The 7676-nt window shown below is 45.9% G+C and overlaps 1 non-coding gene across 1 annotated transcript; it reads left to right on the top strand.

The window, feature by feature from the left end:
• The first annotated feature begins 4641 nt into the window (after positions 1-4641).
• Positions 4642-4717, top strand: TRNAA-CGC (transfer RNA alanine (anticodon CGC)). The gene has a single exon. It is a non-coding gene; the product is annotated as a tRNA-Ala (tRNA).
• The last annotated feature ends 2959 nt before the right edge of the window (positions 4718-7676 follow it).

Raw genomic sequence — 7676 nt, 5'->3', positions numbered from 1 at the left:
ATGGGACTGGATTCTCAGAGAAGGTAATCTTTCCTGTATTCCTGTATCTCACTGCTGAGATCACATGGGACCTATTACCATGAGTACCAGAAGCCATGGTGGCCCCTGGGTCAGGAAAGGGACATTTAGTCCACATCCATTGACTGTTGAGCAAACGAGGAAAGCATTGTTCCCTGGAAGAGGAATGCAGGAAGACCTTTGAGCCAGGTGTCCCAGTCCGCTCCCACTACTATAAACAGGGTGATTTATAAACAACAGAAATTTATTTTTTAAAGTTCTGGGGGCTGGAAGTCCAAAATCAAGGTACTTGGTAGATACAGTGTCAGATGACAGCCTGGTTCATTCAGGGAGGTCACTTCACTGTGTCCTCAAATGACAGAAGGTAAGTGAGGGAGGTTGGTAAGGTTTCTTTTTTAAGAGAGCTCCACTCATGACCTCGGCGTCTCCCAGAGGTCCCTACCTTCCTGTATTATCATATGGGGGTTAGGATTTCAACATGAGTAGGGGGCACACACTCAGTCTACGGCACATGGTTAGACAGTATCTGTATTCAAGCTTGCAGCCCTCTGCTCTGGCGGGCGCCGTGGGATTGGAGAGGAAAACTCACCTCTGAAATACAGGAAAGAGTGACAACTTGCAAACTGAGATAGAGCATCCAGAGCACACAAGGATGACCTCCAAGGCTTCTAGACTCCCAAGAGGGACATTGGACGAGACTTGTTGGAAGGTAGTGATGGGAAAACAGCTGTTTTTGAAGTGCACCTCAATTAACACCTGGTTCTTGTTACTCATTATTCTTAATAAACCTAAAAAATTGTTTTATTTGGTTTAACTCTACAAAGATGTATATTTTTGCATTTTCCCTGTTTTTGCTTTTCTCTTAAATGGTTTTCTGTTCTTTGACCGACAGGAACATCTGTACCACTAGGAGAGGCCACAGGACAGTGCGACATCACTACGATGAAGGACTACAGTGAGTACTCAGCTGATTTACTGGAGAACAGCTGAGTGAATGTGGCTCTCCTGAATGGGCTGCCTTGGTTCTGTATTCAATTAAAGCCTCGGTCCTGTTCTCTGCTTTCTAGGGAGCACCATGGGATTGTTCAGCAAAAGCAAACAAACAAAGCCCTCCATTGATGACTAATATGATCCAAGCAGGGCCAGGGGGCATGTGACTTGCCCAAGTATTGCATGATAGTCCATGTAATAATAAAAAAGGCACTCAAGAACAAAAATAATTCTTTTGACTGCATGCACTACACAGATCACATTGCTTTTATAAACCTTGTTTTGGACACAGATCAATCTGTGGAATGTCTAAAGCATCGACCTAGAGATGCTGAGGTTGCCGGTTCAAAACCCTGGGCTTGCCTGGTCAAGGCACATATGGGAGTTGATGCTTCCAGCTCCTCCCCCTTCTCTCTGTCTCTCCTCTCTCTCTCTGTCTGTCCCTCTTCTCTCTAAAATGAATAAATCTGTGGAATGTCTGGAGTGTGGCAGGACTATTGGAGATTAGCGGTAAAGAAATTTTTAAAAGTCTGTGCAAGATACTCTGCTGTCACGCATACTGGTGTCCTGGGTTGACCTCCATCTCCTTCTCTCAGTACTAAACTCAATCTAGGTGGCAGGAGTGGTCTCAGGCTTATATACAGTATCTTTGTAAATACCCAGTGTTTACCTAGTCACAGGCACTAAGAAGTTTGATCTTGACCTGCACTATCTGATGTAGAGCCACCAACCATAGGTTGCTATTTACATTAATGAGCCTAAAACAAAAATTCAGCTCCTTGTTCTTGACTAGCCCCACGTCAAGTGTACAGTACTTCACACGGCTACTGGCTGCTGTATTGGAGAGTGCGGTGGAGAGTATTTCTCTTGTCCCAGAAAGCTCTATTGAACAGTGATTCTCTAGGACATGATCAGTAGCTTTCACTTCTTAAAGCTATATAAAGATCCTGCCTAATTCTTAATGTTTGTACCTCAAAAAGGTTTTTTTAAAATTTATTTTTTATTTAGTTTAAAGAGGGGAGGCAGAGACAGATTCCTGCATGCACCCCACTGGGATCCACCTGGCAAGCCCTGTAGGGGGCGATGCACTGCCCATCTGGGGCGCTGCTCCATTGCTCAGCAACCGAGCTCTTCTCAGTGCCTGAGGCAGAGGCCATGGAGCTATCCTCAGCACCCAGGGCCAATTCCCTCCAATAGAGCCTTGGCTGCGGGAGGGGAGGGGAAGAGAAAGAAGTGAAGGGAGGAGAGGTAGAGAAGCAGATGGTCGCTTCTCCTGTGTGCCCTGACCAGGAATTGAACCCAAGACATCCACACACTGGGATGACATTTTACCACTGAGCCAACCAGCCAGGGCCAAAAATGTTACTATATATTTTAAAAAGACTGAATGTTTGTTTTGGAATTCTGGTCACAAACCCATGTTTCTAAAGTAATTAAAATGAATACAGGAAAAGCATGTATTTGCAAAGCAGCTTTCTTCCAAGTTGCATAGTTTACTCTGCCAACATTCTTTTTTTTTTTTACTCAGAAAATATTTACTGGGTGACTTCTGCGTGCCAGGTACTCGTTTGGACCCCAGAGCCAAATAAATTCAATTCCTGGCCTCATGGAGCTTACATTGTAAGCAGGGGGGTGAGAAACACATGGTTCTGTCTTCAGGGCCAGATAGGAAGCTACTATGCGCCAAAGCAGGGAAAAAACGGGAGTGTTCCAATATATACGTTGTTGCTCACTGAGAGTTACCGAAAGAGGCAAATAGTAGGACTATGACTGTGCGTTTTCAGACACATCCTTACCATCAAAAACCAAAACAGCCTTGCAAAGAATTTAAAAATATTATTTCTGAAAGGCTCTCTATGCCTGGCAATGTGTGTCAAGAACTTACGCACATTTTCCAATGTCACCATCCTCCTTTGTGGCATCAGAGCATCTCCAGTTGGAAGTGGCTTTGGCCTCTTCCATTCCAGCCTTCTCCCACGACATCCATCCAGCCCAGTAACCTTTCTGTCTGTAGCTGAGCATGCCAAAGTAATAAACAGCACATTTTCATCAGTACTAACTTTCATTATGTTATTATTATTATTATTTTATTTTTATTTTTTTACAGGGACAGAGAGAGAGTCAGAGAGAGGGATAGGGACAGACAGACAGGAACAGAGAGAGATGAGAAGCATCAATCATCAGTTTTTCATTGCGACACCTTAGTTGTTCATTGATTGCTTTCTCATATGTGCCTTGACCATGGGCCTTCAGCAGACGGAGTAACCCCTTGCTCGAGCCAGCGACCTTGGGTCCAAGCTGATGAGCTTTTTTTTTTATTTTTTGCTCAAGCCAGATGAGCCCGCAATCAAGCTGGCGACCTCGGGGTCTCGAACCTGGGTCCTCTGCATCCCAGTCTGACACTCTATCCACTGCGCCACCACCTGGTCAGGCTCTTTTATTATTATTATTATTACTATTATTAATACTGTGTAGTATTACATATCCATAGTTAAAAGTTTAACTATAACATATAAAAATAAAAACGTTAAATCTGTTGTATTATCGCTAAACAGAGTGGTAACCACCATTAGCGTTTTGATATATATTCTTTTTTTTTTTTGACAGAGACATTGAGAGAGACAGAGAGAGGGACAGATAGACAGGAAGAGAGATAGATGAGAAGCGTCAATTCTTCATTGCGGCACCTTAGTTGTTCATAGATTGCTTTCTCATATGTGCCTTGACCGGGGGCTACAGCAGACCGAGTAACCCCTTGCTCGAGCCAGCGACCTTGAGCTCAGGCTGGTGAGCTGTGCTCAAACCTGATGAGCCCGCACTCAAGCCAGTGAGCTCGGGGTTTTGAATCTGTGTCCTCTGCACCCCAGTCCAACTGCACCACTGCCTGGTCAGGCTTGATATATATTCTTCAATAATTTCTGTCTCTGTCTTTCTCTTGCTATCTCTTCCTCTGTGTCTCTCTCCATCTATCTATATCTATTTTTACCTATCTGTATCTAGATTTATATTTATATCTATATCTATCTATATCATCTATATCTGTATTTCTGTTAAAGTGGTATGATTTATATCCTGCTTTTTTCTACTTAACCATGTAGTACAAACATATTTTCATTCAAAAACTATAACTCTACATCACCATTTTAATAGCTGCATAATATTGCATTTAATGACTATATCATGATTTCCTTAAGCCCTTATTGTCAAAAGTTTATGTAGCTCTAAATATTCACTGTTTATAACCAATACGGTGTCGAACATGTTCATACATGTATCTCAATGAGGCTGATTAAATGTCAGCAGCCAAAATCTAGAAGAGCAATTCTAGGGTCAAAGCTTCTGCACATATTTAAGACTTTTCATCCATATTACCAAATCTGTCCTAGAAAAATATTGACCTTTACCCTATTCCAGCAGTTGGGAGAATGCCCTTCCCCCACACCCTCACCCATGATACTCTTTTGGGTAGAACGTTACCTTTTCTCTGGGTTTTTTTTTTTCACTCATTGGTTCCCAGCTTGGCCCCGGGACAACCTTTCTAGTGTTTACACAGAACTGTCATGTCCCAGCAAAGTCTCCTCCTCCTCTTTAGATGGAACATCCCTCCAGTACGGATTAAAAATTATTGTCCGGGCCCTGGCCGGTTGGCTCAGCGGTAGAGCGTCGGCCTCGCGTGCGGGGGACCCGGGTTCGATTCCCGGCCAGGGCACATAGGAGAAGCGCGCATTTGCTTCTCCACCCCCCCCCCCCTTCCTCTCTGTCTCTCTCTTCCCCTCCCGCAGCCAAGGCTCCATTGGAGCAAAGATGGCCTGGGCACTGGGGATGGCTCCTTGGCCTCTGCCCCAGGCGCTAGAGTGGCTCTGGTAGTGGCAGAGCATCGCCCCCTGGTGGGCAGAGCGTCGCCCCTGGTGGGTGTGCCGGGTGGATCCCGGTCGGGCGCATGCGGGAGTCTGTCTGACTGTCTCTCCCCGTTTCCAGCTTCAGAAAAATACAAAAAAAAAAATTATTGTCCGCCTGGGACCTGGAGGACCAAGGTTCCATCCTTGATCTTTCACTGCTCGGCGTTCTAGGAGGTGACATGGAGGAAGCCGTGGGAAGCAGGTTTGTGGGTTCTGCTCCATGTTTGTTCAGGGCCCACCAGACGCCGGGCATGATGCCTTGTTCTTAGAACATCAGTACAAAAGAGTCTGCTTCCTGGCCCCGGGAGAGCTCTGGGCACTCTCTCCAGAGCGAGAGGTGATTTCCAACATGGCTCAAATAGGGAGCAATAACATCTGTGACCAAGGGCGGCAACTGCCCTGTCGCTTTCCCGGGCACAACTCGCTGGTAGGAGATTCTACTCTCTTCAACAACTATTTAGGGCGCCCCGTCTGTGTGCCCGCCTGTTCTTCAGAACGGTCCTCTGAGAATGACTGTCTGCAGTGTTATGCCTGTTCCCCCAGTATGGCCACCAGCAAAAGCAGGTTTCCACTACAGCTGGACCCAGGCATCCTCTTGATTACACCTCTCCCTCCTCAATGATTTATTTCCTCTGAAAAGTTCCCAGGGGAATTCTGGGCTCACTAATATAAAGGCAAATGCATTTTGAAGACTTTTAGGACCCAAACACATTAACTTTAAAGGGAGATCCAGCTGCTTTTAAACCCTTTTGGAAGGAAAACTAGGCAGTGCATAAATACCTAAAATGCTAATTCTGGAAGTCCACTGTGATATATAAATTAGGCTGTGATAGAAAAAGAACTCCAAACTCTAACACATGCAGCACTTTGTGACTGACAGATGATTTTGTTACAAATATTAAATATCCAGACATTTCTTCTAAACCCTACTCTGAGATCAGCCCTTTCCTACATCCTGTTTCCTCCTGGGGCCATAACCGCCACACATCCTAGGTTACCTTCATCCTCAGAGAAGGGGGCTGTTACACGTGCCAGGAAACCCTTGTGTCTGAAGGGCCTGACACAACAAGCAGCCTCTCTAGCAGGTGGGCCTCCTGGTCAGATGTCCTAGCAGCACCAGAAGGACCTGCAAGAGGCTACAGTCCTTTGAACTCTTGGGGGTCGGATGCCAAAAATCAACAGCCCTTCTTTGCACAGAGTACAATCAGCTCATGTGTTGAAGTCTGAAAGCATGAGACATGCCTGGTTCTATTTCAGATTTCTGTGCTTTAGTTGTTGGACGGGTGCCTGACGTTTTGTTGGCTGTCACAGTCCTCTGTGGTTGATTGGAGCAGAACCGGTTGACCTTTGCCTCTTGCGTGTTTTATGAAGCAAGGTCCACTCACTAGAGTTCAGGGTGTGTATTATGGGCTGGCTCTGCCTTCCTCTCTCTCTCTCCTTCCCAGAATTTTATGGCAGAAAGGGAGAGATACAATGTGTCTGTTCCCCTCCTGCACCAGGTCACAGCCATGGGGAGTTACCATCAGTCTAAGTCTTCATTTTCCAAGTCGAGCTCTGTTCATATTCCACCGCTTGGCCTGCCCTGGGCCTAGCGGAGCACAGAGCACCAGCGCCAGGAGATGACTCAGGAGGATAGCGAGGAGGAGGATGGCAAGGGGAAAGGGCGGACGGGCCCTGGAAGTGGGCTGAGCTCTCTCTCTCTGCAGGGCATTCCCAGGCCCTGGTTTGGAGCTAGTTCTAGATAAGCCCTCTAGCCTGTGGGCTCCTTGTCCTGCGGGCGAGGCGGGGCTGCAGGTGGCCATAGGGGCTTTGTCTAAAGCAGGCAGCCAGCATGGGGCACCCTGAATGCAGGTCAGTGGGCCGCACTGCACACACACGTGCATGCACACACACCGACTCTCTCTCTCTTCATTCCTCCCTCTCCTTCTTTTTATTTTATTGAGATGGTTCTCAATTCCAATGCAGTTGTAAGAAACGATACAAAACCTGGACATGGTGACCGGAGCATCCACGTGTATGTGGAAGGTCCTTCCTGGAGTAGGACGAGAAGAGTGATGGGCAGGCCACGGGCAGGGGTAGGGAACTCCAAATTGGGACCTGCTTTCCATGTCATTATGAAGTTATATTTGTCAAGGCGGAAGGATATAAATGTTGTTGAACAGTCTGTTAGCTTGATTTATAACTTGATTTATAGATATGTGGCATTCAGGTCTCCATTTGTACCATTGCCCATGACCCCGCAGAGATTGGGGGTGGGTCTAGGGTTTTGGGGGTGTTACCCCCGAATTAGTTACCCCAAGAGAGAGTCTGAAGATTCTGAAATCTACCTGGACCAGTCTATTAGCTCCCAGAAAAGGGATGATTCGTCCCTTGCAGAGCCCCTGAGAGTCTGGCAGCCAATGGAGGGAATGTACTAGCAGGCCTGAGGGTGGTGAGGACCACGGGGTTTGGGGGTAGATGCTCTTGGTAAGACTGACATGAAGAACTCTTCTTTCCTCGGGATAGATGGGACTGCCCTGTCTGACCTTGTGCCCAGGTGTGTGTGCTCACCCAGTGTTTGTTGAATGAGTGAACAAATGTCTTCATCTAGCACGGGACACAGAGCACACACTCAACAAATCATAGAGTTAAAGAATTACTCTTAAGCATTTTAGTTAATGATTAATAATTATAATGAATAATTAATACTTTAAATGTTATACTATAGTATAAGTATATAAATAACATAAGCATATTAATAATATAATTAATAGTAAATTAATAGTTTAG

Source organism: Saccopteryx leptura, chromosome 11 (assembly GCF_036850995.1).
Source record: "Saccopteryx leptura isolate mSacLep1 chromosome 11, mSacLep1_pri_phased_curated, whole genome shotgun sequence".
NCBI classification, from domain to species: Eukaryota; Metazoa; Chordata; class Mammalia; order Chiroptera; family Emballonuridae; genus Saccopteryx; species Saccopteryx leptura.
This window is presented reverse-complemented; position numbering and strand designations above follow the sequence as displayed.